The sequence below is a fragment of the Rhinoderma darwinii genome (assembly GCF_050947455.1).
Source record: "Rhinoderma darwinii isolate aRhiDar2 chromosome 2 unlocalized genomic scaffold, aRhiDar2.hap1 SUPER_2_unloc_25, whole genome shotgun sequence".
NCBI lineage: Eukaryota > Metazoa > Chordata > Amphibia > Anura > Rhinodermatidae > Rhinoderma > Rhinoderma darwinii.
The window spans coordinates 1-27070 of NW_027461691.1; the positions used below are offsets into that span (position 1 = coordinate 1).

Consider the following 27070-nt stretch of genomic DNA (forward strand, 5'->3'; position numbering starts at 1 on the left):
TCACACCTTGTATCAGCTTTAATCCAGTCCAGTGCTGCCTGCTGAGCAGCACTGACCAACACTGCCTGGACCCAGGCTTTTATCTCTGAGGCCCCATTATGATGTCAGAAAGCTGGCTCTGGCTCCTGAGGTCTCCACTATGACACGTGCAAAGTTCCGTCTGAACTTTATATAAGACGGTGCGGCTCAGTCAGTCACTCAGTGTTGCCTGAGAGGGCAACACTGCAACAGCCGGCCCCCAGGCTGTCTTTTTTTTGCACAGCTAGTTGCCTCCAGGAGGCCACAAGAGGGAGACAAGGGACTGCAAAATGGAAAATAGGCATCCACCAACTTTACAGACAACTTGTTCTCCTTGCTCCTACAACCTCCATCCTTGCACAGTTTGTTATTCTTCCAGGTAACATAGTAACAAATCCAAATTGCTGCTCTCTTTGTAGGCAAGCAAGGGTTTGTTGCAACTGCAATTCTTACTTCTTCTTGAAATGTAGGGACCACAGTACATTCCATCACATCCATCTAGTGTACACAGGTAGGTCCATTGTGACGGGCGGGCGGGCGGGCTGGCTGCTTTAATGTCTGTTTGCTGTTCCCCTACTCCACTCCACTATTTGACTATGGTGCTGCATCAATCAGTGGCTGGCTCAGGTGCAGCTCTTTAATCTACCTAGGAGGGAGGGCGGAGAGAAGACAAGGAAGGTGAATGAGCTGTTCCAATGTGAAATGCCGGAAACACAGAAACACAGACGACACAAAACAAGAGGTGGCAATGTATTAATTAATTGCATTTAATAAATTAGCTCATTATCACACATGACTGTACAAATGCATTGTCCAACAGGTGTTGAAATAATGGGATTAAAAGGGGAGATCCCATCCGAAAGACAAAAACAATGGCAAACACAAAAAGCACTTTTGGAATCTGATTTTAGTAAACACATAAGGAAAGGGTGCACCGGTCCTGGAAATACTGCAATACCAGGTCAATGCGTGGAGTGGACAGAGCAAGCTCTATTTCCATCTCCCTGTTCTAAAAATCCATTTAATATATGGTCCCCAGATAGGGGACGTATCAGATATTAAACTGATAAGAACAGATACTACACTTGATCTTAGCCAAAAGGCCGAGAAGCGATAACCCGAACGTGCCGCGCGTTTTGCTTCTTTTGCTTGCACCACAATGCAGTGCTGAAAGAGGAGGAATCGACATAAAAAACGCCTTCCTGGCAACGCCCAAATGCCCTCCTGCCGTGCAAACACTGGCAGCAGCAGCAGCAGCAGCAGCAGCAGTAAGTGCATGCCCACTGCTACCCCTTCTCCTTTCACACCTTGTATCAGCTTTAATCCAGTCCAGTGCTGCCTGCTGAGCAGCACTGACCAACACTGCCTGGGCCCAGGCTTTTATCTCTGAGGCCCCATTATGATGTCAGAAAGCTGGCTCTGGCTCCTGAGGTCTCCACTATGACACGTGCAAAGTTCCGTCTGAACTTTATATAAGACGGTGCGGCTCAGTCAGTCACTCAGTGTTGCCTGAGAGGGCAACACTGCAACAGCCGGCCCCCAGGCTGTCTTTTTTTTGCACAGCTAGTTGCCTCCAGGAGGCCACAAGAGGGAGACAAGGGACTGCAAAATGGAAAATAGGCATCCACCAACTTTACAGACAACTTGTTCTCCTTGCTCCTACAACCTCCATCCTTGCACAGTTTGTTATTCTTCCAGGTAACATAGTAACAAATCCAAATTGCTGCTCTCTTTGTAGGCAAGCAAGGGTTTGTTGCAACTGCAATTCTTACTTCTTCTTGAAATGTAGGGACCACAGTACATTCCATCACATCCATCTAGTGTACACAGGTAGGTCCATTGTGACGGGCGGGCGGGCGGGCGGGCTGGCTGCTTTAATGGCTGTTTGCTGTTCCCCTACTCCACTCCACTATTTGACTATGGTGCTGCATCAATCAGTGGCTGGCTCAGGTGCAGCTCTTTAACCTACCTAGGAGGGAGGGCGGAGAGAAGACAAGGAAGGTGAATGAGCTGTTCCAATGTGAAATGCCGGAAACACAGAAACACAGATGACACAAAACAAGAGGTGGCAATGTATTAATTAATTGCATTTAATAAATTAGCTCATTATCACACATGACTGTACAAATGCATTGTCCAACAGGTGTTGAAATAATGGGATTAAAAGGGGAGATCCCATCCGAAAGACAAAAACAATGGCAAACACAAAAAGCACTTTTGGAATCTGATTTTAGTAAACACATAAGGAAAGGGTGCACCGGTCCTGGAAATACTGCAATACCAGGTCAATGCGTGGAGTGGACAGAGCAAGCTCTATTTCCATCTCCCTGTTCTAAAAATCCATTTAATATATGGTCCCCAGATAGGGGACGTATCAGATATTAAACTGATAAGAACAGATACTACACTTGATCTTAGCCAAAAGGCCGAGAAGCGATAACCCGAACGTGCCGCGCGTTTTGCTTCTTTTGCTTGCACCACAATGCAGTGCTGAAAGAGGAGGAATCGACATAAAAACGCCTTCCTGGCAACGCCCAAATGCCCTCCTGCCGTGCAAACACTGGCAGCAGCAGCAGCAGCAGCAGCAGCAGCAGTAAGTGCATGCCCACTGCTACCCCTTCTCCTTTCACACCTTGTATCAGCTTTAATCCAGTCCAGTGCTGCCTGCTGAGCAGCACTGACCAACACTGCCTGGGCCCAGGCTTTTATCTCTGAGGCCCCATTATGATGTCAGAAAGCTGGCTCTGGCTCCTGAGGTCTCCACTATGACACGTGCAAAGTTCCGTCTGAACTTTATATAAGACGGTGCGGCTCAGTCAGTCACTCAGTGTTGCCTGAGAGGGCAACACTGCAACAGCCGGCCCCCAGGCTGTCTTTTTTTTGCACAGCTAGTTGCCTCCAGGAGGCCACAAGAGGGAGACAAGGGACTGCAAAATGGAAAATAGGCATCCACCAACTTTACAGACAACTTGTTCTCCTTGCTCCTACAACCTCCATCCTTGCACAGTTTGTTATTCTTCCAGGTAACATAGTAACAAATCCAAATTGCTGCTCTCTTTGTAGGCAAGCAAGGGTTTGTTGCAACTGCAATTCTTACTTCTTCTTGAAATGTAGGGACCACAGTACATTCCATCACATCCATCTAGTGTACACAGGTAGGTCCATTGTGACGGGCGGGCGGGCTGCTTTAATGGCTGTTTGCTGTTCCCCTACTCCACTCCACTATTTGACTGTGGTGCTGCATCAATCAGTGGCTGGCTCAGGTGCAGCTCTTTAACCTACCTAGGAGGGAGGGCGGAGAGAAGACAAGGAAGGTGAATGAGCTGTTCCAATGTGAAATGCCGGAAACACACAAACACAGACGACACAAAACAAGAGGTGGCAATGTATTAATAAATTGCATTTAATAAATTAGCTCATTATCACACATGACTGTACAAATGCATTGTCCAACAGGTGTTGAAATAATGGGATTAAAAGGGGAGATCCCATCCGAAAGACAAAAACAATGGCAAACACAAAAAGCACTTTTGGAATCTGATTTTAGTAAACACATAAGGAAAGGGTGCACCAGTCCTGGAAATACTGCAATACCAGGTCAATGCGTGGAGTGGACAGAGCAAGCTCTATTTCCATCTCCCTGTTCTAAAAATCCATTTAATATATGGTCCTCAGATAGGGGACGTATCAGATATTAAACTGATAAGAACAGATACTACACTTGATCTTAGCCAAAAGGCCGAGAAGCGATAACCCGAACGTGCCGCGCGTTTTGCTTCTTTTGCTTGCACCACAATGCAGTGCTGAAAGAGGAGGAATCGACATAAAAACGCCTTCCTGGCAACGCCCAAATGCCCTCCTGCCGTGCAAACACTGGCAGCAGCAGCAGCAGTAAGTGCATGCCCACTGCCACCCCTTCTCCTTTCACACCTTGTATCAGCTTTAATCCAGTCCAGTGCTGCCTGCTGAGCAGCACTGGCCAACACTGCCTGGGCCCAGGCTTTTATCTCTGAGGCCCCATTATGATGTCAGAAAGCTGGCTCTGGCTCCTGAGGTCTCCACTATGACACGTGCAAAGTTCCGTCTGAACTTTATATAAGACGGTGCGGCTCAGTCAGTCACTCAGTGTTGCCTGAGAGGGCAACACTGCAACAGCCGGCCCCCAGGCTGTCTTTTTTTTGCACAGCTAGTTGCCTCCAGGAGGCCACAAGAGGGAGACAAGGGACTGCAAAATGGAAAATAGGCATCCACCAACTTTACAGACAACTTGTTCTCCTTGCTCCTACAACCTCCATCCTTGCACAGTTTGTTATTCTTCCAGGTAACATAGTAACAAATCCAAATTGCTGCTCTCTTTGTAGGCAAGCAAGGGTTTGTTGCAACTGCAATTCTTACTTCTTCTTGAAATGTAGGGACCACAGTACATTCCATCACATCCATCTAGTGTACACAGGTAGGTCCATTGTGACGGGCGGGCGGGCGGGCAGGCTGGCTGCTTTAATGGCTGTTTGCTGTTCCCTACTCCACTCCACTATTTGACTATGGTGCTGCATCAATCAGTGGCTGGCTCAGGTGCAGCTCTTTAACCTACCTAGGAGGGAGGGCGGAGAGAAGACAAGGAAGGTGAATGAGCTGTTCCAATGTGAAATGCCGGAAACACAGAAACACAGACGACACAAAACAAGAGGTGGCAATGTATTAATTAATTGCATTTAATAAATTAGCTCATTATCACACATGACTGTACAAATGCATTGTCCAACAGGTGTTGAAATAATGGGATTAAAAGGGGAGATCCCATCCGAAAGACAAAAACAATGGCAAACACAAAAAGCACTTTTGGAATCTGATTTTAGTAAACACATAAGGAAAGGGTGCACCGGTCCTGGAAATACTGCAATACCAGGTCAATGCGTGGAGTGGACAGAGCAAGCTCTATTTCCATCTCCCTGTTCTAAAAATCCATTTAATATATGGTCCCCAGATAGGGGACGTATCAGATATTAAACTGATAAGAACAGATACTACACTTGATCTTAGCCAAAAGGCCGAGAAGCGATAACCCGAACGTGCCGCGCGTTTTGCTTCTTTTGCTTGCACCACAATGCAGTGCTGAAAGAGGAGGAATCGACATAAAAACGCCTTCCTGGAAACGCCCAAATGCCCTCCTGCCGTGCAAACACTGGCAGCAGCAGCAGCAGCAGCAGCAGTAAGTGAATGCCCACTGCCACCCCTTTTCCTTTCACACCTTGTATCAGCTTTAATCCAGTCCAGTGCTGCCTGCTGAGCAGCACTGACCAACACTGCCTGGGCCCATGCTTTTATCTCTGAGGCCCCATTATGATGTCAGAAAGCTGGCTCTGGCTCCTGAGGTCTTCACTATGACACGTGCAAAGTTCCGTCTGAACTTTATATAAGACGGTGCGGCTCAGTCAGTCACTCAGTGTTGCCTGAGAGGGCAACACTGCAACAGCCGGCCCCCAGGCTGTCTTTTTTTTGCACAGCTAGTTGCCTCCAGGAGGCCGCAAGAGGGAGACAAGGGACTGCAAAATGGAAAATAGGCATCCACCAACTTTACAGACAACTTGTTCTCCTTGCTCCTACAACCTCCATCCTTGCACAGTTTGTTATTCTTCCAGGTAACATAGTAACAAATCCAAATTGCTGCTCTCTTTGTAGGCAAGCAAGGGTTTGTTGCAACTGCAATTCTTACCTCTTCTTGAAATGTAGGGACCACAGTACATTCCATCACATCCATCTAGTGTACACAGGTAGGTCCATTGTGACGGGCGGGCGGGCGGGCGGGCGGGCTGGCTGCTTTAATGGCTGTTTGCTGTTCCCCTACTCCACTCCACTATTTGACTATGGTGCTGCATCAATCAGTGGCTGGCTCAGGTGCAGCTCTTTAACCTACCTAGGAGGGAGGGCGGAGAGAAAACAAGGAAGGTGAATGAGCTGTTCCAATGTGAAATGCCGGAAACACAGAAACACAGACGACACAAAACAAGAGGTGGCAATGTATTAATTAATTGCATTTAATAAATTAGCTCATTATCACACATGACTGTACAAATGCATTGTCCAACAGGTGTTGAAATAATGGGATTAAAAGGGGAGATCCCATCCGAAAGACAAAAACAATGGCAAACACAAAAAGCACTTTTGGAATCTGATTTTAGTAAACACATAAGGAAAGGGTGCACCGGTCCTGGAAATACTGCAATACCAGGTCAATGCGTGGAGTGGACAGAGCAAGCTCTATTTCCATCTCCCTGTTCTAAAAATCCATTTAATATATGGTCCCCAGATAGGGGACGTATCAGATATTAAACTGATAAGAACAGATACTACACTTGATCTTAGCCAAAAGGCCGAGAAGCGATAACCCGAACGTGCCGCGCGTTTTGCTTCTTTTGCTTGCACCACAATGCAGTGCTGAAAGAGGATTAATCGACATAAAAACGCCTTCCTGGCAACGCCCAAATGCCCTCCTGCCGTGCAAACACTGGCAGCAGCAGCAGCAGCAGCAGCAGCAGCAGCAGTAAGTGCATGCCCACTGCCACCCCTTCTCCTTTCACACCTTGTATCAGCTTTAATCCAGTCCAGTGCTGCCTGCTGAGCAGCACTGACCAACACTGCCTGGGCCCAGGCTTTTATCTCTGAGGCCCCATTATGATGTCAGAAAGCTGGCTCTGGCTCCTGAGGTCTCCACTATGACACGTGCAAAGTTCCGTCTGAACTTTATATAAGACGGTGCGGCTCAGTCAGTCACTCAGTGTTGCCTGAGAGGGCAACACTGCAACAGCCGGCCCCCAGGCTGTCTTTTTTTTGCACAGCTAGTTGCCTCCAGGAGGCCACAAGAGGGAGACAAGGGACTGCAAAATGGAAAATAGGCATCCACCAACTTTACAGACAACTTGTTCTCCTTGCTCCTACAACCTCCATCCTTGCACAGTTTGTTATTCTTCCAGGTAACATAGTAACAAATCCAAATTGCTGCTCTCTTTGTAGGCAAGCAAGGGTTTGTTGCAACTGCAATTCTTACTTCTTCTTGAAATGTAGGGACCACAGTACATTCCATCACATCCATCTAGTGTACACAGGTAGGTCCATTGTGAAGGGCGGGCGGGCGGGCGGGCTGGCTGCTTTAATGGCTGTTTGCTGTTCCCCTACTCCACTCCACTATTTGACTATGGTGCTGCATCAATCAGTGGCTGGCTCAGGTGCAGCTCTTTAACCTACCTAGGAGGGAGGGCGGAGAGAAGACAAGGAAGGTGAATGAGCTGTTCCAATGTGAAATGCCGGAAACACAGAAACACAGACGACACAAAACAAGAGGTGGCAATGTATTAATTAATTGCATTTAATAAATTAGCTCATTATCACACATGACTGTACAAATGCATTGTCCAACAGGTGTTGAAATAATGGGATTAAAAGGGGAGATCCCATCCGAAAGACAAAAACAATGGCAAACACAAAAAGCACTTTTGGAATCTGATTTTAGTAAACACATAAGGAAAGGGTGCACCGGTCCTGGAAATACTGCAATACCAGGTCAATGCGTGGAGTGGACAGAGCAAGCTCTATTTCCATCTCCCTGTTCTAAAAATCCATTTAATATATGGTCCCCAGATAGGGGACGTATCAGATATTAAACTGATAAGAACAGATACTACACTTGATCTTAGCCAAAAGGCCGAGAAGCGATAACCCGAACGTGCCGCGCGTTTTGCTTCTTTTGCTTGCACCACAATGCAGTGCTGAAAGAGGAGGAATCGACATAAAAACGCCTTCCTGGCAACGCCCAAATGCCCTCCTGCCGTGCAAACACTGGCAGCAGCAGCAGCAGCAGTAAGTGCATGCCCACTGCCACCCCTTCTCCTTTCACACCTTGTATCAGCTTTAATCCAGTCCAGTGCTGCCTGCTGAGCAGCACTGACCAACACTGCCTGGGCCCAGGCTTTTATCTCTGAGGCCCCATTATGATGTCAGAAAGCTGGCTCTGGCTCCTGAGGTCTCCACTATGACACGTGCAAAGTTCCGTCTGAACTTTATATAAGACGGTGCGGCTCAGTCAGTCACTCAGTGTTGCCTGAAAGGGCAACACTGCAACAGCCGGCCCCCAGGCTGTCTTTTTTTTGCACAGCTAGTTGCCTCCAGGAGGCCACAAGAGGGAGACAAGGGACTGCAAAATGGAAAATAGGCATCCACCAACTTTACAGACAACTTGTTCTCCTTGCTCCTACAACCTCCATCCTTGCACAGTTTGTTATTCTTCCAGGTAACATAGTAACAAATCCAAATTGCTGCTCTCTTTGTAGGCAAGCAAGGGTTTGTTGCAACTGCAATTCTTACTTCTTCTTGAAATGTAGGGACCACAGTACATTCCATCACATCCATCTAGTGTACACAGGTAGGTCCATTGTGACGGGCGGGCTGGCTGCTTTAATGGCTGTTTGCTGTTCCCCTACTCCACTCCACTATTTGACTATGGTGCTGCATCAATCAGTGGCTGGCTCAGGTGCAGCTCTTTAACCTACCTAGGAGGGAGGGCGGAGAGAAGACAAGGAAGGTGAATGAGCTGTTCCAATGTGAAATGCCGGAAACACAGAAACACAGACGACACAAAACAAGAGGTGGCAATGTATTAATTAATTGCATTTAATAAATTAGCTCATTATCACACATGACTGTACAAATGCATTGTCCAACAGGTGTTGAAATAATGGGATTAAAAGGGGAGATCCCATCCGAAAGACAAAAACAATGGCAAACACAAAAAGCACTTTTGGAATCTGATTTTAGTAAACACATAAGGAAAGGGTGCACCGGTCCTGGAAATACTGCAATACCAGGTCAATGCGTGGAGTGGACAGAGCAAGCTCTATTTCCATCTCCCTGTTCTAAAAATCCATTTAATATATGGTCCCCAGATAGGGGACGTATCAGATATTAAACTGATAAGAACAGATACTACACTTGATCTTAGCCAAAAGGCCGAGAAGCGATAACCCGAACGTGCCGCGTGTTTTGCTTCTTTTGCTTGCACCACAATGCAGTGCTGAAAGAGGAGGAATCGACATAAAAACGCCTTCCTGGCAACGCCCAAATGCCCTCCTGCCGTGCAAACACTGGCAGCAGCAGCAGCAGCAGCAGCAGCAGCAGCAGCAGTAAGTGCATGCCCACTGCCACCCCTTCTCCTTTCACACCTTGTATCAGCTTTAATCCAGTCCAGTGCTGCCTGCTGAGCAGCACTGACCAACACTGCCTGGGCCCAGGCTTTTATCTCTGAGGCCCCATTATGATGTCAGAAAGCTGGCTCTGGCTCCTGAGGTCTCCACTATGACACGTGCAAAGTTCCGTCTGAACTTTATATAAGACGGTGCGGCTCAGTCAGTCACTCAGTGTTGCCTGAGAGGGCAACACTGCAACAGCTGGCCCCCAGGCTGTCTTTTTTTTGCACAGCTAGTTGCCTCCAGGAGGCCACAAGAGGGAGACAAGGGACTGCAAAATGGAAAATAGGCATCCACCAACTTTACAGACAACTTGTTCTCCTTGCTCCTACAACCTCCATCCTTGCACAGTTTGTTATTCTTCCAGGTAACATAGTAACAAATCCAAATTGCTGCTCTCTTTGTAGGCAAGCAAGGGTTTGTTGCAACTGCAATTCTTACCTCTTCTTGAAATGTAGGGACCACAGTACATTCCATCACATCCATCTAGTGTACACAGGTAGGTCCATTGTGACGGGCGGGCGGGCGGGCGGGCGGGCTGGCTGCTTTAATGGCTGTTTGCTGTTCCCCTACTCCACTCCACTATTTGACTATGGTGCTGCATCAATCAGTGGCTGGCTCAGGTGCAGCTCTTTAACCTACCTAGGAGGGAGGGCGGAGAGAAAACAAGGAAGGTGAATGAGCTGTTCCAATGTGAAATGCCGGAAACACAGAAACACAGACGACACAAAACAAGAGGTGGCAATGTATTAATTAATTGCATTTAATAAATTAGCTCATTATCACACATGACTGTACAAATGCATTGTCCAACAGGTGTTGAAATAATGGGATTAAAAGGGGAGATCCCATCCGAAAGACAAAAACAATGGCAAACACAAAAAGCACTTTTGGAATCTGATTTTAGTAAACACATAAGGAAAGGGTGCACCGGTCCTGGAAATACTGCAATACCAGGTCAATGCGTGGAGTGGACAGAGCAAGCTCTATTTCCATCTCCCTGTTCTAAAAATCCATTTAATATATGGTCCCCAGATAGGGGACGTATCAGATATTAAACTGATAAGAACAGATACTACACTTGATCTTAGCCAAAAGGCCGAGAAGCGATAACCCGAACGTGCCGCGCGTTTTGCTTCTTTTGCTTGCACCACAATGCAGTGCTGAAAGAGGATTAATCGACATAAAAACGCCTTCCTGGCAACGCCCAAATGCCCTCCTGCCGTGCAAACACTGGCAGCAGCAGCAGCAGCAGCAGCAGCAGTAAGTGCATGCCCACTGCCACCCCTTCTCCTTTCACACCTTGTATCAGCTTTAATCCAGTCCAGTGCTGCCTGCTGAGCAGCACTGACCAACACTGCCTGGGCCCAGGCTTTTATCTCTGAGGCCCCATTATGATGTCAGAAAGCTGGCTCTGGCTCCTGAGGTCTCCACTATGACACGTGCAAAGTTCCGTCTGAACTTTATATAAGACGGTGCGGCTCAGTCAGTCACTCAGTGTTGCCTGAGAGGGCAACACTGCAACAGCCGGCCCCCAGGCTGTCTTTTTTTTGCACAGCTAGTTGCCTCCAGGAGGCCACAAGAGGGAGACAAGGGACTGCAAAATGGAAAATAGGCATCCACCAACTTTACAGACAACTTGTTCTCCTTGCTCCTACAACCTCCATCCTTGCACAGTTTGTTATTCTTCCAGGTAACATAGTAACAAATCCAAATTGCTGCTCTCTTTGTAGGCAAGCAAGGGTTTGTTGCAACTGCAATTCTTACTTCTTCTTGAAATGTAGGGACCACAGTACATTCCATCACATCCATCTAGTGTACACAGGTAGGTCCATTGTGAAGGGCGGGCGGGCGGGCGGGCTGGCTGCTTTAATGGCTGTTTGCTGTTCCCCTACTCCACTCCACTATTTGACTATGGTGCTGCATCAATCAGTGGCTGGCTCAGGTGCAGCTCTTTAACCTACCTAGGAGGGAGGGCGGAGAGAAGACAAGGAAGGTGAATGAGCTGTTCCAATGTGAAATGCCGGAAACACAGAAACACAGACGACACAAAACAAGAGGTGGCAATGTATTAATTAATTGCATTTAATAAATTAGCTCATTATCACACATGACTGTACAAATGCATTGTCCAACAGGTGTTGAAATAATGGGATTAAAAGGGGAGATCCCATCCGAAAGACAAAAACAATGGCAAACACAAAAAGCACTTTTGGAATCTGATTTTAGTAAACACATAAGGAAAGGGTGCACCGGTCCTGGAAATACTGCAATACCAGGTCAATGCGTGGAGTGGACAGAGCAAGCTCTATTTCCATCTCCCTGTTCTAAAAATCCATTTAATATATGGTCCCCAGATAGGGGACGTATCAGATATTAAACTGATAAGAACAGATACTACACTTGATCTTAGCCAAAAGGCCGAGAAGCGATAACCCGAACGTGCCGCGCGTTTTGCTTCTTTTGCTTGCACCACAATGCAGTGCTGAAAGAGGAGGAATCGACATAAAAACGCCTTCCTGGCAACGCCCAAATGCCCTCCTGCCGTGCAAACACTGGCAGCAGCAGCAGCAGCAGTAAGTGCATGCCCACTGCCACCCCTTCTCCTTTCACACCTTGTATCAGCTTTAATCCAGTCCAGTGCTGCCTGCTGAGCAGCACTGACCAACACTGCCTGGGCCCAGGCTTTTATCTCTGAGGCCCCATTATGATGTCAGAAAGCTGGCTCTGGCTCCTGAGGTCTCCACTATGACACGTGCAAAGTTCCGTCTGAACTTTATATAAGACGGTGCGGCTCAGTCAGTCACTCAGTGTTGCCTGAGAGGGCAACACTGCAACAGCCGGCCCCCAGGCTGTCTTTTTTTTGCACAGCTAGTTGCCTCCAGGAGGCCACAAGAGGGAGACAAGGGACTGCAAAATGGAAAATAGGCATCCACCAACTTTACAGACAACTTGTTCTCCTTGCTCCTACAACCTCCATCCTTGCACAGTTTGTTATTCTTCCAGGTAACATAGTAACAAATCCAAATTGCTGCTCTCTTTGTAGGCAAGCAAGGGTTTGTTGCAACTGCAATTCTTACTTCTTCTTGAAATGTAGGGACCACAGTACATTCCATCACATCCATCTAGTGTACACAGGTAGGTCCATTGTGACGGGCGGGCTGGCTGCTTTAATGGCTGTTTGCTGTTCCCCTACTCCACTCCACTATTTGACTATGGTGCTGCATCAATCAGTGGCTGGCTCAGGTGCAGCTCTTTAACCTACCTAGGAGGGAGGGCGGAGAGAAGACAAGGAAGGTGAATGAGCTGTTCCAATGTGAAATGCCGGAAACACAGAAACACAGACGACACAAAACAAGAGGTGGCAATGTATTAATTAATTGCATTTAATAAATTAGCTCATTATCACACATGACTGTACAAATGCATTGTCCAACAGGTGTTGAAATAATGGGATTAAAAGGGGAGATCCCATCCGAAAGACAAAAACAATGGCAAACACAAAAAGCACTTTTGGAATCTGATTTTAGTAAACACATAAGGAAAGGGTGCACCGGTCCTGGAAATACTGCAATACCAGGTCAATGCGTGGAGTGGACAGAGCAAGCTCTATTTCCATCTCCCTGTTCTAAAAATCCATTTAATATATGGTCCCCAGATAGGGGACGTATCAGATATTAAACTGATAAGAACAGATACTACACTTGATCTTAGCCAAAAGGCCGAGAAGCGATAACCCGAACGTGCCGCGTGTTTTGCTTCTTTTGCTTGCACCACAATGCAGTGCTGAAAGAGGAGGAATCGACATAAAAACGCCTTCCTGGCAACGCCCAAATGCCCTCCTGCCGTGCAAACACTGGCAGCAGCAGCAGCAGCAGCAGCAGCAGTAAGTGCATGCCCACTGCCACCCCTTCTCCTTTCACACCTTGTATCAGCTTTAATCCAGTCCAGTGCTGCCTGCTGAGCAGCACTGACCAACACTGCCTGGGCCCAGGCTTTTATCTCTGAGGCCCCATTATGATGTCAGAAAGCTGGCTCTGGCTCCTGAGGTCTCCACTATGACACGTGCAAAGTTCCGTCTGAACTTTATATAAGACGGTGCGGCTCAGTCAGTCACTCAGTGTTGCCTGAGAGGGCAACACTGCAACAGCTGGCCCCCAGGCTGTCTTTTTTTTGCACAGCTAGTTGCCTCCAGGAGGCCACAAGAGGGAGACAAGGGACTGCAAAATGGAAAATAGGCATCCACCAACTTTACAGACAACTTGTTCTCCTTGCTCCTACAACCTCCATCCTTGCACAGTTTGTTATTCTTCCAGGTAACATAGTAACAAATCCAAATTGCTGCTCTCTTTGTAGGCAAGCAAGGGTTTGTTGCAACTGCAATTCTTACTTCTTCTTGAAATGTAGGGACCACAGTACATTCCATCACATCCATCTAGTGTACACAGGTAGGTCCATTGTGACGGGCGGGCGGGCGGGCGGGCGGACGGGCGGACGGGCTGGCTGCTTTAATGGCTGTTTGCTGTTCCCCTACTCCACTCCACTATTTGACTATGGTGCTGCATCAATCAGTGGCTGGTTCAGGTGCAGCTCTTTAACCTACCTAGGAGGGAGGGCGGAGAGAAGACAAGGAAGGTGAATGAGCTGTTCCAATGTGAAATGCCGGAAACACAGAAACACAGACGACACAAAACAAGAGGTGGCAATGTATTAATTAATTGCATTTAATAAATTAGCTCATTATCACACATGACTGTACAAATGCATTGTCCAACAGGTGTTGAAATAATGGGATTAAAAGGGGAGATCCCACCCGAAAGACAAAAACAATGGCAAACACAAAAAGCACTTTTGGAATCTGATTTTAGTAAACACATGAGGAAAGGGTGCACCAGTCCTGGAAATACTGCAATACCAGGTCAATGCGTGGAGTGGACAGAGCAAGCTCTATTTCCATCTCCCTGTTCTAAAAATCCATTTAATATATGGTCCCCAGATAGGGGACGTATCAGATATTAAACTGATAAGAACAGATACTACACTTGATCTTAGCCAAAAGGCCGAGAAGCGATAACCCGAACGTGCCGCGCGTTTTGCTTCTTTTGCTTGCACCACAATGCAGTGCTGAAAGAGGAGGAATCGACATAAAAACGCCTTCCTGGCAACGCCCAAATGCCCTCCTGCCGTGCAAACACTGGCAGCAGCAGCAGCAGCAGCAGCAGCAGTAAGTGCATGCCCACTGCCACCCCTTCTCCTTTCACACCTTGTATCAGCTTTAATCCAGTCCAGTGCTGCCTGCTGAGCAGCACTGACCAACACTGCCTGGGCCCAGGCTTTTATCTCTGAGGCCCCATTATGATGTCAGAAAGCTGGCTCTGACTCCTGAGGTCTCCACTATGACACGTGCAAAGTTCCGTCTGAACTTTATATAAGACGGTGCGGCTCAGTCAGTCACTCAGTGTTGCCTGAGAGGGCAACACTGCAACAGCCGGCCCCCAGGCTGTCTTTTTTTTGCACAGCTAGTTGCCTCCAGGAGGCCACAAGAGGGAGACAAGGGACTGCAAAATGGAAAATAGGCATCCACCAACTTTACAGACAACTTGTTCTCCTTGCTCCTACAACCTCCATCCTTGCACAGTTTGTTATTCTTCCAGGTAACATAGTAACAAATCCAAATTGCTGCTCTCTTTGTAGGCAAGCAAGGGTTTGTTGCAACTGCAATTCTTACTTCTTCTTGAAATGTAGGGACCACAGTACATTCCATCACATCCATCTAGTGTACACAGGTAGGTCCATTGTGACGGGCGGGCGGGCGGGCGGGCTGGCTGCTTTAATGGCTGTTTGCTGTTCCCCTACTCCACTCCACTATTTGACTATGGTGCTGCATCAATCAGTGGCTGGCTCAGGTGCAGCTCTTTAACCTACCTAGGAGGGAGGGCGGAGAGAAGACAAGGAAGGTGAATGAGCTGTTCCAATGTGAAATGCCGGAAACACAGAAACACAGACGACACAAAACAAGAGGTGGCAATGTATTAATTAATTGCATTTAATAAATTAGCTCATTATCACACATGAATGTACAAATGCATTGTCCAACAGGTGTTGAAATAATGGGATTAAAAGGGGAGATCCCATCCGAAAGACAAAAACAATGGCAAACACAAAAAGCACTTTTGGAATCTGATTTTAGTAAACACATAAGGAAAGGGTGCACCGGTCCTGGAAATACTGCAATACCAGGTCAATGCGTGGAGTGGACAGAGCAAGCTCTATTTCCATCTCCCTGTTCTAAAAATCCATTTAATATATGGTCCCCAGATAGGGGACGTATCAGATATTAAACTGATAAGAACAGATACTACACTTGATCTTAGCCAAAAGGCCGAGAAGCGATAACCCGAACGTGCCGCGCGTTTTGCTTCTTTTGCTTGCACCACAATGCAGTGCTGAAAGAGGAGGAATCAACATAAAAACGCCTTCCTGGCAACGCCCAAATGCCCTCCTGCCGTGCAAACACTGGCAGCAGCAGCAGCAGCAGTAAGTGCATGCACACTGCCACCCCTTCTCCTTTCACACCTTGTATCAGCTTTAATCCAGTCCAGTGCTGCCTGCTGAGCAGCACTGACCAACACTGCCTGGGCCCAGGCTTTTATCTCTGAGGCCCCATTATGATGTCAGAAAGCTGGCTCTGGCTCCTGAGGTCTCAACTATGACATGTGCAAAGTTCCGTCTGAACTTTATATAAGACGGTGCGGCTCAGTCAGTCACTCAGTGTTGCCTGAGAGAGCAACACTGCAACAGCCGGCCCCCAGGCTGTCTTTTTTTTGCACAGCTAGTTGCCTCCAGGAGGCCACAAGAGGGAGACAAGGGACTGCAAAATGGAAAATAGGCATCCACCAACTTTACAGACAACTTGTTCTCCTTGCTCCTACAACCTCCATCCTTGCACAGTTTGTTATTCTTCCAGGTAACATAGTAACAAATCCAAATTACTGCTCTCTTTGTAGGCAAGCAAGGGTTTGTTGCAACTGCAATTCTTACTTCTTCTTGAAATGTAGGGACCACAGTACATTCCATCACATCCATCTAGTGTACACAGGTAGGTCCATTGTGACGGGCGGGCGGGCGGGCTGGCTGCTTTAATGGCTGTTTGCTGTTCCCCTACTCCACTCCACTATTTGACTATGGTGCTGCATCAATCAGTGGCTGGCTCAGGTGCAGCTCTTTAACCTACCTAGGAGGGAGGGCGGAGAGAAGACAAGGAAGGTGAATGAGCTGTTCCAATGTGAAATGCCGGAAACACAGAAACACAGACGACACAAAACAAGAGGTGGCAATGTATTAATTAATTGCATTTAATAAATTAGCTCATTATCACACATGACTGTACAAATGCATTGTCCAACAGGTGTTGAAATAATGGGATTAAAAGGGGAGATCCCATCCGAAAGACAAAAACAATGGCAAACACAAAAAGCACTTTTGGAATCTGATTTTAGTAAACACATAAGGAAAGGGTGCACCGGTCCTGGAAATACTGCAATACCAGGTCAATGCGTGGAGTGGACAGAGCAAGCTCTATTTCCATCTCCCTGTTCTAAAAATCCATTTAATATATGGTCCCCAGATAGGGGACGTATCAGATATTAAACTGATAAGAACAGATACTACACTTGATCTTAGCCAAAAGGCCGAGAAGCGATAACCCGAACGTGCCGCGCGTTTTGCTTCTTTTGCTTGCACCACAATGCAGTGCTGAAAGAGGAGGAATCGACATAAAAACGCCTTCCTGGCAACGCCCAAATGCCCTCCTGCCGTGCAAACACTGGCAGCAGCAGTAAGTGCATGCCCACTGCCACCCCTTCTCCTTTCACACCTTGTATCAGCTTTAATCCAGTCCAGTGCTGCCTGCTGAGCAGCACTGACCAACACTGCCTGGGCCCAGGCTTTTATCTCTGAGGCCCCATTATGATGTCAGAAAGCTGGCTCTGGCTCCTGAGGTCTCCACTATGACACGTGCAAAGTTCCGTCTGAACTTTATATAAGATGGTGCGGCTCAGTCAGTCACTCAGTGTTGCCTGAGAGGGCAACACTGCAACAGCCGGCCCCCAGGCTGTCTTTTTTTTGCACAGCTAGTTGCCTCCAGGAGGCCACAAGAGGGAGACAAGGGACTGCAAAATGGAAAATAGGCATCCACCAACTTTACAGACAACTTGTTCTCCTTGCTCCTACAACCTCCATCCTTGCACAGTTTGTTATTCTTCCAGGTAACATAGTAACAAATCCAAATTGCTGCTCTCTTTGTAGGCAAGCAAGGGTTTGTTGCAACTGCAATTCTTACTTCTTCTTGAAATGTAGGGACCACAGTACATTCCATCACATCCATCTAGTGTACACAGGTAGGTCCATTGTGACGGGCGGGCGGGCTGGCTGCTTTAATGGCTGTTTGCTGTTCCCCTACTCCACTCCACTATTTGACTATGGTGCTGCATCAATCAGTGGCTGGCTCAGGTGCAGCTCTTTAACCTACCTAGGAGGGAGGGCGGAGAGAAGACAAGGAAGGTGAATGAGCTGTTCCAATGTGAAATGCCGGAAACACAGAAACACAGACGACACAAAACAAGAGGTGGCAATGTATTAATTAATTGCATTTAATAAATTAGCTCATTATCACACATGACTGTACAAATGCATTGTCCAACAGGTGTTGAAATAATGGGATTAAAAGGGGAGATCCCATCCGAAAGACAGAAACAATGGCAAACACAAAAAGCACTTTTGGAATCTGATTTTAGTAAACACATAAGGAAAGGGTGCACCGGTCCTGGAAATACTGCAATACCAGGTCAATGCGTGGAGTGGACAGAGCAAGCTCTATTTCCATCTCCCTGTTCTAAAAATCCATTTAATATATGGTCCCCAGATAGGGGACGTATCAGATATTAAACTGATAAGAACAGATACTACACTTGATCTTAGCCAAAAGGCCGAGAAGCGATAACCCGAACGTGCCGCGCGTTTTGCTTCTTTTGCTTGCACCACAATGCAGTTCTGAAAGAGGAGGAATCGACATAAAAACGCATTCCTGGCAACGCCCAAATGCCCTCCTGCCGTGCAAACACTGGCAGCAGCAGCAGCAGTAAGTGCATGCCCACTGCCACCCCTTCTCCTTTCACACCTTGTATCAGCTTTAATCCAGTCCAGTGCTGCCTGCTGAGCAGCACTGACCAACACTGCCTGGGCCCAGGCTTTTATCTCTGAGGCCCCATTATGATGTCAGAAAGCTGGCTCTGGCTCCTGAGGTCTCCACTATGACACGTGCAAAGTTCCGTCTGAACTTTATATAAGACGGTGCGGCTCAGTCAGTCACTCAGTGTTGCCTGAGAGGGCAACACTGCAACAGCCGGCCCCCAGGCTGTCTTTTTTTTGCACAGCTAGTTGCCTCCAGGAGGCCACAAGAGGGAGACAAGGGACTGCAAAATGGAAAATAGGCATCCACCAACTTTACAGACAACTTGTTCTCCTTGCTCCTACAACCTCCATCCTTGCACAGTTTGTTATTCTTCCAGGTAACATAGTAACAAATCCAAATTGCTGCTCTCTTTGTAGGCAAGCAAGGGTTTGTTGCAACTGCAATTCTTACTTCTTCTTGAAATGTAGGGACCACAGTACATTCCATCACATCCATCTAGTGTACACAGGTAGGTCCATTGTGACGGGCGAGCGGGCTGGCTGCTTTAATGGCTGTTTGCTGTTCCCCTACTCCACTCCACTATTTGACTATGGTGCTGCATCAATCAGTGGCTGGCTCAGGTGCAGCTCTTTAACCTACCTAGGAGGGAGGGCGGAGAGAAGACAAGGAAGGTGAATGAGCTGTTCCAATGTGAAATGCCGGAAACACAGAAACACAGACGACACAAAACAAGAGGTGGCAATGTATTAATTAATTGCATTTAATAAATTAGCTCATTATCACACATGACTGTACAAATGCATTGTCCAACAGGTGTTGAAATAATGGGATTAAAAGGGGAGATCCCATCCGAAAGACAAAAACAATGGCAAACACAAAAAGCACTTTTGGAATCTGATTTTAGTAAACACATAAGGAAAGGGTGCACCGGTCCTGGAAATACTGCAATACCAGGTCAATGCGTGGAGTGGACAGAGCAAGCTCTATTTCCATCTCCCTGTTCTAAAAATCCATTTAATATATGGTCCCCAGATAGGGGACGTATCAGATATTAAACTGATAAGAACAGATACTACACTTGATCTTAGCCAAAAGGCCGAGAAGCGATAACCCGAACGTGCCGCGCGTTTTGCTTCTTTTGCTTGCACCACAATGCAGTTCTGAAAGAGGAGGAATCGACATAAAAACGCATTCCTGGCAACGCCCAAATGCCCTCCTGCCGTGCAAACACTGGCAGCAGCAGCAGCAGCAGCAGCAGCAGCAGTAAGTGCATGCCCACTGCCACCCCTTCTCCTTTCACACCTTGTATCAGCTTTAATCCAGTCCAGTGCTGCCTGCTGAGCAGCACTGACCAACACTGCCTGGGGCCAGGCTTTTATCTCTGAGGCCCCATTATGATGTCAGAAAGCTGGCTCTGGCTCCTGAGGTCTCCACTATGACACGTGCAAAGTTCCGTCTGAACTTTATATAAGACGGTGCGGCTCAGTCAGTCACTCAGTGTTGCCTGAGAGGGCAACACTGCAACAGCCGGCCCCCAGGCTGTCTTTTTTTTGCACAGCTAGTTGCCTCCAGGAGGCCACAAGAGGGAGACAAGGGACTGCAACATGGAAAATAGGCATCCACCAACTTTACAGACAACTTGTTCTCCTTGCTCCTACAACCTCCATCCTTGCACAGTTTGTTATTCTTCCAGGTAACATAGTAACAAATCCAAATTGCTGCTCTCTTTGTAGGCAAGCAAGGGTTTGTTGCAACTGCAATTCTTACTTCTTCTTGAAATGTAGGGACCACAGTACATTCCATCACATCCATCTAGTGTACACAGGTAGGTCCATTGTGACGGGCGGGCGGGCGGGCGGGCGGGCTGGCTGCTTTAATGGCTGTTTGCTGTTCCCCTACTCCACTCCACTATTTGACTATGGTGCTGCATCAATCAGTGGCTGGCTCAGGTGCAGCTCTTTAACCTACCTAGGAGTGAGGGCGGAGAGAAGACAAGGAAGGTGAATGAGCTGTTCCAATGTGAAATGCCGGAAACACAGAAACACAGACGACACAAAACAAGAGGTGGCAATGTATTAATTAATTGCATTTAATAAATTAGCTCATTATCACACATGACTGTACAAATGCATTGTCCAACAGGTGTTGAAATAATGGGATTAAAAGGGGAGATCCCATCCGAAAGACAAAAACAATGGCAAACACAAAAAGCACTTTTGGAATCTGATTTTAGTAAACACATAAGGAAAGGGTGCACCGGTCCTGGAAATACTGCAATACCAGGTCAATGCGTGGAGTGGACAGAGCAAGCTCTATTTCCATCTCCCTGTTCTAAAAATCCATTTAATATATGGTCCCCAGATAGGGGACGTATCAGATATTAAACTGATAAGAACAGATACTACACTTGATCTTAGCCAAAAGGCCGAAAAGCGATAACCCGAACGTGCCGCGCGTTTTGCTTCTTTTGCTTGCACCACAATGCAGTTCTGAAAGAGGAGGAATCGACATAAAAACGCATTCCTGGCAACGCCCAAATGCCCTCCTGCCGTGCAAACACTGGCAGCAGCAGCAGCAGCAGCAGTAAGTGCATGCCCACTGCCACCTCTTCTCCTTTCACACCTTGTATCAGCTTTAATCCAGTCCAGTGCTGCCTGCTGAGCAGCACTGACCAACACTGCCTGGGCCCAGGCTTTTATCTCTGAGGCCCCATTATGATGTCAGAAAGCTGGCTCTGGCTCCTGAGGTCTCCACTATGACACGTGCAAAGTTCCGTCTGAACTTTATATAAGACGGTGCGGCTCAGTCAGTCACTCAGTGTTGCCTGAGAGGGCAACACTGCAACAGCCGGCCCCCAGACTGTCTTTTTTTTGCACAGCTAGTTGCCTCCAGGAGGCCACAAGAGGGAGACAAGGGACTGCAAAATGGAAAATAGGCATCCACCAACTTTACAGACAACTTGTTCTCCTTGCTCCTACAACCTCCATCCTTGCACAGTTTGTTATTCTTCCAGGTAACATAGTAACAAATCCAAATTGCTGCTCTCTTTGTAGGCAAGCAAGGGTTTGTTGCAACTGCAATTCTTACTTCTTCTTGAAATGTAGGGACCACAGTACATTCCATCACATCCATCTAGTGTACACAGGTAGGTCCATTGTGACGGGCGAGCGGGCTGGCTGCTTTAATGGCTGTTTGCTGTTCCCCTACTCCACTCCACTATTTGACTATGGTGCTGCATCAATCAGTGGCTGGCTCAGGTGCAGCTCTTTAACCTACCTAGGAGGGAGGGCGGAGAGAAGACAAGGAAGGTGAATGAGCTGTTCCAATGTGAAATGCCGGAAACACAGAAACACAGACGACACAAAACAAGAGGTGGCAATGTATTAATTAATTGCATTTAATAAATTAGCTCATTATCACACATGACTGTACAAATGCATTGTCCAACAGGTGTTGAAATAATGGGATTAAAAGGGGAGATCCCATCCGAAAGACAAAAACAATGGCAAACACAAAAAGCACTTTTGGAATCTGATTTTAGTAAACACATAAGGAAAGGGTGCACCGGTCCTGGAAATACTGCAATACCAGGTCAATGCGTGGAGTGGACAGAGCAAGCTCTATTTCCATCTCCCTGTTCTAAAAATCCATTTAATATATGGTCCCCAGATAGGGGACGTATCAGATATTAAACTGATAAGAACAGATACTACACTTGATCTTAGCCAAAAGGCCGAAAAGCGATAACCCGAACGTGCCGCGCGTTTTGCTTCTTTTGCTTGCACCACAATGCAGTTCTGAAAGAGGAGGAATCGACATAAAAACGCATTCCTGGCAACGCCCAAATGCCCTCCTGCCGTGCAAACACTGGCAGCAGCAGCAGCAGCAGCAGCAGTAAGTGCATGCCCACTGCCACCTCTTCTCCTTTCACACCTTGTATCAGCTTTAATCCAGTCCAGTGCTGCCTGCTGAGCAGCACTGACCAACACTGCCTGGGCCCAGGCTTTTATCTCTGAGGCCCCATTATGATGTCAGAAAGCTGGCTCTGGCTCCTGAGGTCTCCACTATGACACGTGCAAAGTTCCGTCTGAACTTTATATAAGACGGTGCGGCTCAGTCAGTCACTCAGTGTTGCCTGAGAGGGCAACACTGCAACAGCCGGCCCCCAGACTGTCTTTTTTTTGCACAGCTAGTTGCCTCCAGGAGGCCACAAGAGGGAGACAAGGGACTGCAAAATGGAAAATAGGCATCCACCAACTTTACAGACAACTTGTTCTCCTTGCTCCTACAACCTCCATCCTTGCACAGTTTGTTATTCTTCCAGGTAACATAGTAACAAATCCAAATTGCTGCTCTCTTTGTAGGCAAGCAAGGGTTTGTTGCAACTGCAATTCTTACTTCTTCTTGAAATGTAGGGACCACAGTACATTCCATCACATCCATCTAGTGTACACAGGTAGGTCCATTGTGACGGGCGAGCGGGCTGGCTGCTTTAATGGCTGTTTGCTGTTCCCCTACTCCACTCCACTATTTGACTATGGTGCTGCATCAATCAGTGGCTGGCTCAGGTGCAGCTCTTTAACCTACCTAGGAGGGAGGGCGGAGAGAAGACAAGGAAGGTGAATGAGCTGTTCCAATGTGAAATGCCGGAAACACAGAAACACAGACGACACAAAACAAGAGGTGGCAATGTATTAATTAATTGCATTTAATAAATTAGCTCATTATCACACATGACTGTACAAATGCATTGTCCAACAGGTGTTGAAATAATGGGATTAAAAGGGGAGATCCCATCCGAAAGACAAAAACAATGGCAAACACAAAAAGCACTTTTGGAATCTGATTTTAGTAAACACATAAGGAAAGGGTGCACCGGTCCTGGAAATACTGCAATACCAGGTCAATGCGTGGAGTGGACAGAGCAAGCTCTATTTCCATCTCCCTGTTCTAAAAATCCATTTAATATATGGTCCCCAGATAGGGGACGTATCAGATATTAAACTGATAAGAACAGATACTACACTTGATCTTAGCCAAAAGGCCGAGAAGCGATAACCCGAACGTGCCGCGCGTTTTGCTTCTTTTGCTTGCACCACAATGCAGTTCTGAAAGAGGAGGAATCGACATAAAAACGCATTCCTGGCAACGCCCAAATGCCCTCCTGCCGTGCAAACACTGGCAGCAGCAGCAGCAGCAGCAGCAGTAAGTGCATGCCCACTGCCACCTCTTCTCCTTTCACACCTTGTATCAGCTTTAATCCAGTCCAGTGCTGCCTGCTGAGCAGCACTGACCAACACTGCCTGGGCCCAGGCTTTTATCTCTGAGGCCCCATTATGATGTCAGAAAGCTGGCTCTGGCTCCTGAGGTTTCCACTATGACACGTGCAAAGTTCCGTCTGAACTTTATATAAGACGGTGCGGCTCAGTCAGTCACTCAGTGTTGCCTGAGAGGGCAACACTGCAACAGCCGGCCCCCAGGCTGTCTTTTTTTTGCACAGCTAGTTGCCTCCAGGAGGCCACAAGAGGGAGACAAGGGACTGCAAAATGGAAAATAGGCATCCACCAACTTTACAGACAACTTGTTCTCCTTGCTCCTACAACCTCCATCCTTGCACAGTTTGTTATTCTTCCAGGTAACATAGTAACAAATCCAAATTGCTGCTCTCTTTGTAGGCAAGCAAGGGTTTGTTGCAACTGCAATTCTTACTTCTTCTTGAAATGTAGGGACCACAGTACATTCCATCACATCCATCTAGTGTACACAGGTAGGTCCATTGTGACGGGCGGGCGGGCGGGCGGGCTGGCTGCTTTAATGGATGTTTGCTGTTCCCCTACTCCACTCCACTATTTGACTATGGTGCTGCATCAATCAGTGGCTGGCTCAGGTGCAGCTCTTTAACCTACCTAGGAGGGAGGGCGGAGAGAAGACAAGGAAGGTGAATGAGCTGTTCCAATGTGAAATGCCGGAAACACAGAAACACAGACGACACAAAACAAGAGGTGGCAATGTATTAATTAATTGCATTTAATAAATTAGCTCATTATCACACATGACTGTACAAATGCATTGTCCAACAGGTGTTGAAATAATGGGATTAAAAGGGGAGATCCCATCCGAAAGACAAAAACAATGGCAAACACAAAAAGCACTTTTGGAATCTGATTTTAGTAAACACATAAGGAAAGGGTGCACCGGTCCTGGAAATACTGCAATACCAGGTCAATGCGTGGAGTGGACAGAGCAAGCTCTATTTCCATCTCCCTGTTCTAAAAATCCATTTAATATATGGTCCCCAGATAGGGGACGTATCAGATATTAAACTGATAAGAACAGATACTACACTTGATCTTAGCCAAAAGGCCGAGAAGCGATAACCCGAACGTGCCGCGCGTTTTGCTTCTTTTGCTTGCACCACAATGCAGTGCTGAAAGAGGAGGAATCGACATAAAAACGCCTTCCTGGCAACGCCCAAATGCCCTCCTGCCGTGCAAACACTGGCAGCAGCAGCAGCAGCAGCAGCAGCAGTAAGTGCATGCCCACTGCCACCCCTTCTCCTTTCACACCTTGTATCAGCTTTAATCCAGTCCAGTGCTGCCTGCTGAGCAGCACTGACCAACACTGCCTGGCGCCAGGCTTTTATCTCTGAGGCCCCATTATGATGTCAGAAAGCTGGCTCTGGCTCCTGAGGTCTCCACTATGACACGTGCAAAGTTCCGTCTGAACTTTATATAAGACGGTGCGGCTCAGTCAGTCACTCAGTGTTGCCTGAGAGGGCAACACTGCAACAGCCGGCCCCCAGGCTGTCTTTTTTTTGCACAGCTAGTTGCCTCCAGGAGGCCACAAGAGGGAGACAAGGGACTGCAAAATGGAAAATAGGCATCCACCAACTTTACAGACAACTTGTTCTCCTTGCTCCTACAACCTCCATCCTTGCACAGTTTGTTATTCTTCCAGGTAACATAGTAACAAATCCAAATTGCTGCTCTCTTTGTAGGCAAGCAAGGGTTTGTTGCAACTGCAATTCTTACTTCTTCTTGAAATGTAGGGACCACAGTACATTCCATCACATCCATCTAGTGTACACAGGTAGGTCCATTGTGACGGGCGAGCGGGCTGGCTGCTTTAATGGCTGTTTGCTGTTCCCCTACTCCACTCCACTATTTGACTATGGTGCTGCATCAATCAGTGGCTGGCTCAGGTGCAGCTCTTTAACCTACCTAGGAGGGAGGGCGGAGAGAAGACAAGGAAGGTGAATGAGCTGTTCCAATGTGAAATGCCGGAAACACAGAAACACAGACGACACAAAACAAGAGGTGGCAATGTATTAATTAATTGCATTTAATAAATTAGCTCATTATCACACATGACTGTACAAATGCATTGTCCAACAGGTGTTGAAATAATGGGATTAAAAGGGGAGATCCCATCCGAAAGACAAAAACAATGGCAAACACAAAAAGCACTTTTGGAATCTGATTTTAGTAAACACATAAGGAAAGGGTGCACCGGTCCTGGAAATACTGCAATACCAGGTCAATGCGTGGAGTGGACAGAGCAAGCTCTATTTCCATCTCCCTGTTCTAAAAATCCATTTAATATATGGTCCCCAGATAGGGGACGTATCAGATATTAAACTGATAAGAACAGATACTACACTTGATCTTAGCCAAAAGGCCGAGAAGCGATAACCCGAACGTGCCGCGCGTTTTGCTTCTTTTGCTTGCACCACAATGCAGTTCTGAAAGAGGAGGAATCGACATAAAAACGCATTCCTGGCAACGCCCAAATGCCCTCCTGCCGTGCAAACACTGGCAGCAGCAGCAGCAGCAGCAGTAAGTGCATGCCCACTGCCACCTCTTCTCCTTTCACACCTTGTATCAGCTTTAATCCAGTCCAGTGCTGCCTGCTGAGCAGCACTGACCAACACTGCCTGGGCCCAGGCTTTTATCTCTGAGGCCCCATTATGATGTCAGAAAGCTGGCTCTGGCTCCTGAGGTTTCCACTATGACACGTGCAAAGTTCCGTCTGAACTTTATATAAGACGGTGCGGCTCAGTCAGTCACTCAGTGTTGCCTGAGAGGGCAACACTGCAACAGCCGGCCCCCAGGCTGTCTTTTTTTTGCACAGCTAGTTGCCTCCAGGAGGCCACAAGAGGGAGACAAGGGACTGCAAAATGGAAAATAGGCATCCACCAACTTTACAGACAACTTGTTCTCCTTGCTCCTACAACCTCCATCCTTGCACAGTTTGTTATTCTTCCAGGTAACATAGTAACAAATCCAAATTGCTGCTCTCTTTGTAGGCAAGCAAGGGTTTGTTGCAACTGCAATTCTTACTTCTTCTTGAAATGTAGGGACCACAGTACATTCCATCACATCCATCTAGTGTACACAGGTAGGTCCATTGTGACGGGCGGGCGGGCGGGCGGGCTGGCTGCTTTAATGGATGTTTGCTGTTCCCCTACTCCACTCCACTATTTGACTATGGTGCTGCATCAATCAGTGGCTGGCTCAGGTGCAGCTCTTTAACCTACCTAGGAGGGAGGGCGGAGAGAAGACAAGGAAGGTGAATGAGCTGTTCCAATGTGAAATGCCGGAAACACAGAAACACAGACGACACA

General features: G+C 47.3%; 20 non-coding genes across 20 annotated transcripts; all 20 read right to left on the reverse strand.

The window, feature by feature from the left end:
- Positions 1-942: 942 nt before the first annotated feature.
- Positions 943-1133, reverse strand: LOC142674978 (U2 spliceosomal RNA). The gene has a single exon (XR_012852030.1). It is a non-coding gene; the product is annotated as a U2 spliceosomal RNA (small nuclear RNA).
- Positions 1134-2265: 1132 nt separating this feature from the next.
- Positions 2266-2456, reverse strand: LOC142674979 (U2 spliceosomal RNA). Its single transcript, XR_012852031.1, has one exon. It is a non-coding gene; the product is annotated as a U2 spliceosomal RNA (small nuclear RNA).
- A 1122-nt stretch (positions 2457-3578) lies between these two features.
- On the reverse strand, positions 3579-3769 carry LOC142675084 (U2 spliceosomal RNA). Its single transcript, XR_012852116.1, has one exon. It is a non-coding gene; the product is annotated as a U2 spliceosomal RNA (small nuclear RNA).
- A 1118-nt stretch (positions 3770-4887) lies between these two features.
- Positions 4888-5078, reverse strand: LOC142674982 (U2 spliceosomal RNA). Its single transcript, XR_012852032.1, has one exon. It is a non-coding gene; the product is annotated as a U2 spliceosomal RNA (small nuclear RNA).
- A 1132-nt stretch (positions 5079-6210) lies between these two features.
- Positions 6211-6401, reverse strand: LOC142674983 (U2 spliceosomal RNA). Its single transcript, XR_012852033.1, has one exon. It is a non-coding gene; the product is annotated as a U2 spliceosomal RNA (small nuclear RNA).
- A 1137-nt stretch (positions 6402-7538) lies between these two features.
- On the reverse strand, positions 7539-7729 carry LOC142674984 (U2 spliceosomal RNA). The gene has a single exon (XR_012852034.1). It is a non-coding gene; the product is annotated as a U2 spliceosomal RNA (small nuclear RNA).
- Positions 7730-8839: 1110 nt separating this feature from the next.
- Positions 8840-9030, reverse strand: LOC142674985 (U2 spliceosomal RNA). Its single transcript, XR_012852035.1, has one exon. It is a non-coding gene; the product is annotated as a U2 spliceosomal RNA (small nuclear RNA).
- A 1144-nt stretch (positions 9031-10174) lies between these two features.
- Positions 10175-10365, reverse strand: LOC142674986 (U2 spliceosomal RNA). Its single transcript, XR_012852036.1, has one exon. It is a non-coding gene; the product is annotated as a U2 spliceosomal RNA (small nuclear RNA).
- Positions 10366-11496: 1131 nt separating this feature from the next.
- On the reverse strand, positions 11497-11687 carry LOC142674987 (U2 spliceosomal RNA). The gene has a single exon (XR_012852037.1). It is a non-coding gene; the product is annotated as a U2 spliceosomal RNA (small nuclear RNA).
- A 1110-nt stretch (positions 11688-12797) lies between these two features.
- On the reverse strand, positions 12798-12988 carry LOC142674988 (U2 spliceosomal RNA). The gene has a single exon (XR_012852038.1). It is a non-coding gene; the product is annotated as a U2 spliceosomal RNA (small nuclear RNA).
- Positions 12989-14135: 1147 nt separating this feature from the next.
- Positions 14136-14326, reverse strand: LOC142675072 (U2 spliceosomal RNA). The gene has a single exon (XR_012852106.1). It is a non-coding gene; the product is annotated as a U2 spliceosomal RNA (small nuclear RNA).
- A 1131-nt stretch (positions 14327-15457) lies between these two features.
- On the reverse strand, positions 15458-15648 carry LOC142674989 (U2 spliceosomal RNA). Its single transcript, XR_012852039.1, has one exon. It is a non-coding gene; the product is annotated as a U2 spliceosomal RNA (small nuclear RNA).
- A 1118-nt stretch (positions 15649-16766) lies between these two features.
- LOC142674990 (U2 spliceosomal RNA) lies at positions 16767-16957 on the reverse strand. The gene has a single exon (XR_012852040.1). It is a non-coding gene; the product is annotated as a U2 spliceosomal RNA (small nuclear RNA).
- A 1105-nt stretch (positions 16958-18062) lies between these two features.
- Positions 18063-18253, reverse strand: LOC142674992 (U2 spliceosomal RNA). Its single transcript, XR_012852041.1, has one exon. It is a non-coding gene; the product is annotated as a U2 spliceosomal RNA (small nuclear RNA).
- A 1111-nt stretch (positions 18254-19364) lies between these two features.
- LOC142674994 (U2 spliceosomal RNA) lies at positions 19365-19555 on the reverse strand. Its single transcript, XR_012852042.1, has one exon. It is a non-coding gene; the product is annotated as a U2 spliceosomal RNA (small nuclear RNA).
- Positions 19556-20693: 1138 nt separating this feature from the next.
- LOC142675077 (U2 spliceosomal RNA) lies at positions 20694-20884 on the reverse strand. The gene has a single exon (XR_012852111.1). It is a non-coding gene; the product is annotated as a U2 spliceosomal RNA (small nuclear RNA).
- Positions 20885-22001: 1117 nt separating this feature from the next.
- Positions 22002-22192, reverse strand: LOC142675079 (U2 spliceosomal RNA). Its single transcript, XR_012852112.1, has one exon. It is a non-coding gene; the product is annotated as a U2 spliceosomal RNA (small nuclear RNA).
- A 1120-nt stretch (positions 22193-23312) lies between these two features.
- LOC142674995 (U2 spliceosomal RNA) lies at positions 23313-23503 on the reverse strand. Its single transcript, XR_012852043.1, has one exon. It is a non-coding gene; the product is annotated as a U2 spliceosomal RNA (small nuclear RNA).
- A 1128-nt stretch (positions 23504-24631) lies between these two features.
- On the reverse strand, positions 24632-24822 carry LOC142674996 (U2 spliceosomal RNA). Its single transcript, XR_012852044.1, has one exon. It is a non-coding gene; the product is annotated as a U2 spliceosomal RNA (small nuclear RNA).
- A 1123-nt stretch (positions 24823-25945) lies between these two features.
- LOC142674997 (U2 spliceosomal RNA) lies at positions 25946-26136 on the reverse strand. The gene has a single exon (XR_012852045.1). It is a non-coding gene; the product is annotated as a U2 spliceosomal RNA (small nuclear RNA).
- Between the last annotated feature and the right edge of the window lie 934 nt (positions 26137-27070).